The 9,428-nt window shown below is 33.2% G+C and overlaps 1 pseudogene; it reads right to left on the bottom strand.

Moving 5' to 3' along the window:
* Positions 1–93: 93 nt before the first annotated feature.
* LOC129295514 (auxin-responsive protein IAA9-like) lies at positions 94–1,359 on the bottom strand (annotated as a pseudogene).
* Between the last annotated feature and the right edge of the window lie 8,069 nt (positions 1,360–9,428).

Raw genomic sequence — 9,428 nt, forward strand, 5'->3', positions numbered from 1 at the left:
ACAAATCATTTAACAGCTGAAAAATTCATACTGTAAGACGCATCCCACAATAGATTGATCAAGAAAGCAAAGAAAAAGTTTTATAAGACTTACCCCCCATGGTACAGCCCCTACAGCTCCAATCACCATCTTTATCTTCGTAAGTGAGAACGTACTCAGAACCATGTAGAAGGTCCCTCAACTTGCTCTCACTTAACATTTCTCTGCCAGAGTGCCATGAGAACCACATTGACCCGAGATCATACATTTCAAGAAAGCCCAGTAAGCTATGGCAAGGGTAACAGAACTAAATTCATTGAAACATGAGTAACAACTTCAAATCAAGTCAATAGCATATGCAGCTACTCACCTAAGGTAAACAGCTGAACATACTCTTCTCGGCTCAGAAGACAGCTCTTGATATTTTGCATAATTCCTTAGATCTACCTTCCTTAGATAAGGGGCACCATCCATGCTCACCTTCACAAGAGAGCAAGCATCCCTGGTTTTTCCATCAACTGTCATCATTGTTCTTGAAGTTTGGCCAATGAATTCTTCCTATAAGATCGTATAGGAGGCCACCCACAACTTGTGACCTGTCATGGACAAGAATAATTGGCATAATTAGAGATGCATGAAACTTCATTCTGAGGTCATTATCCTACTCCCAGTTTATTTGCAATAAATAAGCCACCTGTTCTAGGTTCCACTTACTTAGCAAGCTGGCACGCTGCCATTAACAAGGTTCCCCGCATGATTATGACCAAGTCCATTGGTTGCAGAAAAGCCGTTCCTGTGAAACTTTGGGCAGGCGTTTCTTTTCATAAATGTTGCCTGAGCCCCAGAAGACCTAGGTAACATCACATTTATCCCAGAATTACCAGTAAAATTCCCCTGCACCACAGATTATGGAAGATTAGAGTCAGAAGGGGAAAAAAAATCCACTTCCCTTCAATATGTAGAACTCCTTACCATCGGGAACCCATCCATGGTGTCAGAGAACCTCTCTTGTTTCCTGAAACCACAGTTTTCGGGAAGATGAACAGATTCCATCGTTTTGTAGAAGCAAAGGAAACAGAGGTTTCTCTCTCATCAGCTTTGTTGAGTTTGGTGCATAAAGACTGAATCCCTTTCAGGAGACTGGGATCCAGGAAGACCCAACCTCAACTCTGTAGCCTTCAAATTCAGGTTCTCCTTTTTCCTCATCTGACATGGTTGGGACACTAGAGCTGTCAACTGATGATGAACAATCTGACAACCAAGGTAATTGCGCTGTTTATGCAGTTCCATTATGGAGATAGAGTCCGAGGACGGTGAAGATGCTAATGTTGAAATATTGCTCTGTCCTTCCTCCTCGGCAACAAGCAGCGATGGAGACATCAGATTTCAATATATAATGGCATTAACTGAAACCATAAACCAATAATATGCATAAGTAGTTGTTAGGAAGAAATGCGACATGTGAAAGCTTGAATCAGTGACCAATAACAGAAGAAAAATGAGCTTGGTAACGAAAGAACAATATATTGAACTATAGACAGCAAAGCAATAAATGGCAACCTTCCTTCCATAGAGGAGAATATTAGCCAAGTACTTCAAAAAGTAATCAGGAACATCTAAGAGGTCTCATCAAAGATGAGTAGAGTCCCAGATCATAATAATCACAATATTAGCATGCACTAAACTTCTGGACTACGCAAGTAATGCATTTATTTCAGCCATCATGCATTTACAAAGTATGATGAATAATTAACAATGATGCAAAAGCACAATATGAACATAGATAATAAATAATCTAATAAGAAAATTAAGTAACCCTCTTTAGCTTGCCAAGCTGGGTGCAGCTCCAGTAAGTTAGAAGGGTGGGGGAGGATCTCAAGATTTTTTAGAAACTGATGGGTTTACAGAAGGTCATGTTGTCTGAGTAAAACCAGAAAAAGCATAGATATCAGAAAATAAGCTCTACCAAAGAACCAGGGTTTTCAAGCAACCCGATTCATGTACTCTAAATATTACTCTCAGCCGGCGAGCTAACCCGCTGTCAAGAACATAACTATTGCACGCAACTAAATTCGTGTAGCTATCACAATACCATGTCTTCGTCGTCTCTCTAACAACGCATTTTTGTTTGTTTTTTAAATTCAATAACTTTTCTATTTAAGCTCCATAAGCTAAATGTTCCCCAAGAAATAGACACAAAAAAGGAAACCATAACATTCAGGAACCCTGGCTCCACGAATCCAAAGCAACCCTTGTCAAACAAAACAAGCTTTCATCAAACCGTATGCTAAGAGTCAAAAATAGAAGATGGAAATGAACCGAACAGGATGAACAAGAATACAAGTCCAAATTATAATATTATCCTGACCCAAAAAAAAAAAACTAAAAGGCACACTATGCTTGAAAGTGCCAGGGCAATTCAACTCAATCAATATACGCTCCGATTCGTGAAAAGCAAGGACTAAGCACGAACAGCGACACCTTGAAAACAAAAATAAGAAAAATAGGAATAAACATAGAAGGCGCGAAAATAGAAAGAGGGATGGCAAGGGAAGATTTCAAGAAGCTTACCAAACAACAAGGATTGCTAGATCAAACAGGGAAGAAGACCAATTATTATTGAGAAAGTTTTTACAGGAAATGCAAAGCGGATGCAGAGAGAGAGAGAGAGAGAAGAGAGAGAAGGTAAAGCGGAAAAGAAGAGAAAGCTTAAGGCCCTTCCATGGAGCAGAAAGCAACAAAAGCTCGGCACGGCTTCGCTAAGAACCTCAATGAATGGGGCGAAAGAAAAGTTAAAGAAAGCGGGAAGGGGCAAAACAGACAATTCACAAAAAAGGTCGTGTCTCGTTGCGGGCATGAGTATTCTGATTATTAATAAATTAATAAATAATACATAAATTTTACGCTCCGAAATGAGTAGTGGGTAATTTTATGGTACGCGTATCTAGGAGGTGAGGGATCCAATCAGACGGCTGTGATTGATTGAGAGGGAAATATCACGCAATCAATCTCACGGAGAACAGAGAAATAAATGACTTGTCCCTGTTAACAGGTGTAATGAATTATGATGCCTTTTCTTTATTGTTTATTTGAAAAATTTAACGTGATGCGATGTTGGGGATGCGCACTTGCACAGAACCTAAGCCCCGTGCGATTCAAATGACAACATACCCTTGATTTGGTCTTTCGCTGATAAGCTATCTATTGCAATTGCAGATTCCTTCCTCCAGTTTGGGGAGAAGACTTGGCCCAAAAGGGGAAATAAAAGAGTAGCAATTAAAAAATAGAGCAAGTCAGGCAGAATTAAAAAAAAAATCTCACTTTAGTTTGATTTTTCTTAATTACAGAAGCAGGAACAAATAACACAACCCTGCCCATTTTTAAATACAAAAAATTTCAATCAATTCATACAATTAAAAATATTTAATTAATCTTAATAATTATTTTTTGAATTTAGAATGTTTGGATTAAAATGTTCTTAATGTAATTAATGTTTCTTCTTTTTCAATTAATGATGTCAAACATGTATGGGGGATAATTTAAAAAAAATTAATTAATGCTTTTTGAATGTGTAGTTTTTTTCATAATAAAAAAACAAAAAAATACTTTCTTCGTTTAAAAATATATACATTTTTAACTAATTTTACTTTCAAAAAAATAGTTATCTACTTTTTAATTAACCCGATTTTTTTAATTACTCTTATTAAACACCTTATAATAGATATAAAGTTATTTATTAAAAATGATACTTTTAAAAAAAGACAATGATTACATCTTAAAATATTAAAAATGTCTTATCTTTTTAACATTTAATTTCCTAAAAAATATTTTATATTTGTAAATGAGGAGAGTATATGATAGTTGATCTTATATTTAAAGAGAGAAGAGAATAACAGACATGATCAGACTCGCACCTACATGTCATTAGTTTACAAAAGCTAAACTAATTTAATTTAATTCTAATTTATAAATAACCAAGGTGAGTACAGATTTTTTTCAGTCACGGGGCTACAAAAAAAAATACATATGCAAAGAGGTGTGAAATTAATCATATTAAAAGTATAACATCCTTACAATCCACAAATGGGTCATGAAAAATCATCATGGCAAACAAGTGTGCAGGTTTAAGCAGGCAATGATTGGCTTTTACGAAAAATGTGATCAAATATGGCAGTTCAATTTCTTTTTTTGCTTGTTTTTTTTTTTTTTTTTGCCTCGACAGTTCAGTCTCAAACAAGAAGATTTCTCATATTCTTCTAAATTTCTAATAAATGGATGATTCTGGACACATTCATTAAGGATGAGATCGGTAGCTAATTATAATAAAGTCAGAAGACATACTTGACCTAGCTTTACATCCGAGCAAAGGTTGAGGCGTTCAAAATTTGCCAGGAGTTTAGTTACGATGTTAGGTGGATATCAAGGTATTTTCAAAAAAACTTTTCATCCGATTGTCATTCTCATCTCAAATAATGCCCCTACAAACACTGCTCCATTTTCATCCACTTCGGATGAGTGTGATTTTACAGATTGCCTGGCTTGTTTAATTTAAGAAGATGGAAAATCACCTTGACTTATTAGAAGTGCAGGGTAAGTGGAATATCATGATACTTGGGATTTCAAAGTTAAAAATGGGACTAGAGTTCTTGAGCTAACAACTCAACATTAAGTCTCGCATTACTGGAAGTGGGTCTCACCCAGCGATTAAACTCTATTTGGTCAGTCTTCCCATCGAGACTGCGTCAATATATTGGGATATGTGGTAATCTTCTAAAGCATAGCAATCTTGACCTCATTCTCTCATACTCCTCTTCAAAAAAGGCTTGCTTGGACCTCAGCCACTCTATTTCCTGACAAACATACCCAAAAAAACGGAACTTGTTTGGTGAAATCTTTTCTAGCCTCATTTCATATCAAGTTTTGAAAATTTAATTTATATAACATAATATTGATAATTTATCAATATTTTATATTAGGTTGTCAAAAATTGAATAAGCTGGCTTTTAAATATTGGTAATTTGTTTCTTGACTATTGTCAAGCCATAATTCAAATATTAATAAGTTGTAGTTCGAATTTTGATGAGTTTTTACTGGAAGGACTTTTGAACATGCAACATAAAATTGAAATCCTAGCAATTTAGCTAGAAGAAATTGACACCAATATTTTGAAAAGCAACCATTTTCATAAAAAACTTGAAAACTAAATTGTAACAAATATATCATTTTGCACAAGAAGGTTGAAAGGCTTTAATGATCCAGTAGTCATCAAAGTATTGGTAAATTAAGGGGTTTTGAATTCAGATTCTCCCCTTGTTACCTTAGAAGTGTTGACCACCATGGAGGCATCAAAGCTCCAACAATTGGCGGCCTTGATTAAATTGAGGACCTATGGCAAGGGGAGATGTTTTAGAAAGCTTTGGACCCTAAAGGCAATTATATCACTTCAGAGGATCCTAAATGATAGTCTCCATTTTCTAACCAAACTTTTAAGTTTTTAAACATGTTTTTAAATAAGTATGATTTGGTGGTGTAGAGTGCCTGGTATCCTGGGTGAGTCACACGTCAGAGGGGACTTCAATAAGGTCCCAAATTAATTGAAATCAAACTGAGATAAGTCCTTTTTCGGTAAAAGTTTTGTCACTGATAAATACTGCTATATGTTCAGAGCTCAAACTCAATGCATTTAATTAAATTGCACAACTACTTTACCTATTGAACCAAGCATCCAATAATGAGTAATATCATTTTAATCTACAGGAGATATACGAGATTAGTAAGTGTAGTGGTGTAATTAGAGACATTAATGTTTATTGGATATGTGGTTTTAATGCTAACATACATTGGTAATTACCTCTTTGCTATTGCTGAAGTGTTTGTTCGGTATGATTTGTGGCCTCTAGTTCTGCCGGGATAAAAATCTCCATAGCTCCTAATTCTTCAGAGACTGTGTCACGACAAACAATTTCATAACTCATTGTGATATTGGCTAACATCCTTTCAACTATATCATCAAAGAAGCTAGATCCTTGTTGTTCGGGGATTGGAATGCTAGTTTGAATTTTATGTATAGTGAAGTCAACACTTGTGCTCGTATGCTAGCTGCTAATGTCTTTAATGGTTATTTATTTTGATATTTTTGATCAACCCCCACCATTTTGCATGAAAGTAATGAATGATGAACGGAAACTAACACTTATGTTGTAATCTTTTATGTCCTCAGTGCTATTTTCATTCAAAAAAGTGATTAATCCACCCTTTATGGTATTTAGCTTCGGATGGTTCTATTGACTTTTTTGTTTGTTATGTGTTTACTGTAATTTTTAAAGTATTAGATAGTAAATAAAAATAAAAGGTCATAAGAGCTTTATAAGGTGGATATGAGACCCACAATGAAAAATGAATATGAACTAATATTAAAAAAATATTTCCTCCAAACCATAATATATATAGATATATAATATCTTCCAAAGCCTTACTTGATTTAAAATGCAGGATATTAAATAATTTTTGCAATTATATAAATAAGTGTGATTTAAAATTTGTCACTAATTTTACTCACTTATCTCCTTCGCATTTTATTTGTATTAAAAATTTTAATCTACTTCTACTTACTTTTAGAAATTGAATTCATTAAATTTTTTTTTTATTCCTTTATATTACAGTTGAAAGTTAACATTCAGGGTATAGTACGGGTTATAAAATCAAATTTTAAAAAAGAATTGTTGTGAATTCCACGTGAAGATGAAAATGCAAAGAATCATGAAGAATCATGACGCAGGAGGCGTGGAAAGCTTGCTAAATTAGAGCGTGGGAGGTCTGGTTCAGGGTTCAGGCAGAAGCATTGAGGATGAATGAGAAGAAAACGGGAAGGCATCATGTGAAGTAAAAGGTGGGGACTGGGGTGGTAAATTGACTTATGAGACTGTGACAGTTGAATGATGGAAAGCTGATATTTTGAAGAAGACGACACGCCCGGAGGGTGAAAAAAGCAGTAAAACCAGCAATCTTATTTGTTTCCTGAAGGTCAACTCACATTTTATTATTGTGAATTATGATTCGTAAGGATTTGGTCTGTCTCAGCGTGCCAGGGGAAGCTGGCATTTGCATGCCAAGGACCAGGCACCAACCCTCTTCCTTAGGATCGCGCATTTTCTAACTGAGAAACTTCCCTAAAAAACGGTCATTCAAAACCAAATAGCTCAACTATCGCTGCATTATTAAGGGATCTAATGCCTTTTGCTTCGTTGTTATGTATTTAAATTTTTTATATCATTTTATCCAAACACTATCCGTTGCAATAGCATTTGTGGAAATGGCATGGTTGATGGGTTCATGGGTTCTAAAACAGGTAAAAAAAAAACATGATTTGTATTATTAAAATGATAAAAAAATTGTGCCTTGTTTTTAACGTTGCTCTCCAATTAAAATCAATCTATCTTATTAGTTGCTCGGTTCAAAATTATAAAGCACTTCTAATTAGTTTATAATCCAATAAATTAGTTAAGGATATTTAAAATAACACATCTTTCTATTTATCTTTATTTGATAGTTTCTCAATTAAAAATAATCTTGCTAATTGTGCTTTCAATGATCCCAAACACTTATATTTTTAACATAATACTCCCTCTGTTCTTATTATAAGGCATATCTAATCACCTCATTGGAATTAAGGAGATGTGATTAAGTTATTAACTTTGTCTAAAAAATAAGCTTTTAATTTGACTGTTGTTTAAATGAAAATTTCAAACTTACATTGAGATAATAATGGAAAAAAATGTAAGTAATATTCTACTAAATGTGTCATATTAAGGAAAATCCATTTATATTGGAAGATGTCTTATAATAAGAGTTGGAGGAAGTACTACAATTTTTTTTATAATATTGATAAGAGAAAGGAATATTTAATTTTATTTTTTATATAATCTCTTTTTTGCAATACAATTGACACGGACATTTGGCCAAAAAAATAATTTAAGGAGAATGACAAGAGGTGCTAAGTAAATTAATTAATTTAATTGAGGTCTCAAGTTTCAAACTTTAAGAGTTTACAAATTCATCTTTTAATTGTACAATTTTATTATAATGAACTTACAACTTATTTTTTAAATTTTAACATGATTAAAAAATAAATTTATTTATTTATTTATTAAAATTAAAAACATAAATTATACATTTAACAAAATAAAGTTATAAAATTAAAATTAAACTTATAAATTTTAAAAGTTTTGATTTTAAAAACTTAATTTAAATTGGTTAATCTTTTAAAAATCTTTATGTCATTCTTTTCGATAATTTGTTGCTGTTTTAATTTTTTTGTACAATATTTTTACATTTTGGACCAATACTATACTAACAGACGGGCAATGGCGGTGGAAATGTTTTGTACTTTGGAGGACGGAGGGAGAGAGAATATTAATTGAATTTTTTATATAAAAAAACTAATTTGATCTAATTTCTGGGCCAAAAAAAACAGAGAGAGAGGTATGGGGGGAACAAAGGAAGAAAGAGGAGTTGAAGGAAGAGGGTAGAGAGGGGTTGGGTTAGGGGGGACAAGAAAGCGGCAGGAGAAGACACTTTGCCGGGTCGTGAGAATGACAGCCCTCTCTCTCATCACTTTTGCTTTTTTTGTTTTTAACTCTCCCTCCCTCCCTCTCTCTCTCTCTCTCTCTCTCTCTCATCTTTAATTGCCATTGCTGTCAACGTAATCTAATCTCATTAATTAATAATTAATACTCTTTGAAGTTGGGGTCAGAGCGTGAGGCCGGGGGTCTCTGCCAGCCATAGACCCAGCAGTCGCCATGTCTAGCCGCTACGCCTAACCCAAATGCATGTTCCCCTTCCGCTTCCTCCTCCATCATCCTCTCATCACCTTTCGTCACTTTCTATCACTTCCTTCTTTTTATTCTTCTCGTTTTGCTCCCTTTTTTTTTTTTATGGTTACCCACATATTTTTTGCCCACGCTTGTTCATTTAAAAATATCTTATTCCCTTCATTTAAAAATATAAAATATTTTAAAAAAATTAAATATTTAAAAATATAAAATATTTTTAATCTTTTAAAATATAATTATTAATTTTTTTATTAAAAAATTTTATATTTATTATAGAATATTTAATAAAAGTAAATATAAAAAGATAGGGTCAGTTTGAAAGTAGGTAATTACTTTATTAAAAAATAAAAATTAATTAAAAATATCTTACGTTTTTAAACAGAAGGAGTATATCCTTAATTTTCACACAGCATGATTTATCATTTTAACATTTAAAAATAATATATTAAGTAATTTTAACTATTAGTTCATTTAAAAATTACAAAAAATCTATAAAATTATATAAATACTTTATAAAAATATTAATGTAAATTAAGTGCCCTAAATTATATATAAATAAAATGATATTGCCTCCGTTAAAAAATGTAAGGTATTTTTAACCGAATCTTACCTCCAATA

This window comes from Prosopis cineraria, unplaced genomic scaffold (assembly GCF_029017545.1).
Source record: "Prosopis cineraria cultivar Desert tree isolate PC_DT_omini unplaced genomic scaffold, ASM2901754v1 PC131, whole genome shotgun sequence".
NCBI classification, from domain to species: Eukaryota; Viridiplantae; Streptophyta; class Magnoliopsida; order Fabales; family Fabaceae; genus Prosopis; species Prosopis cineraria.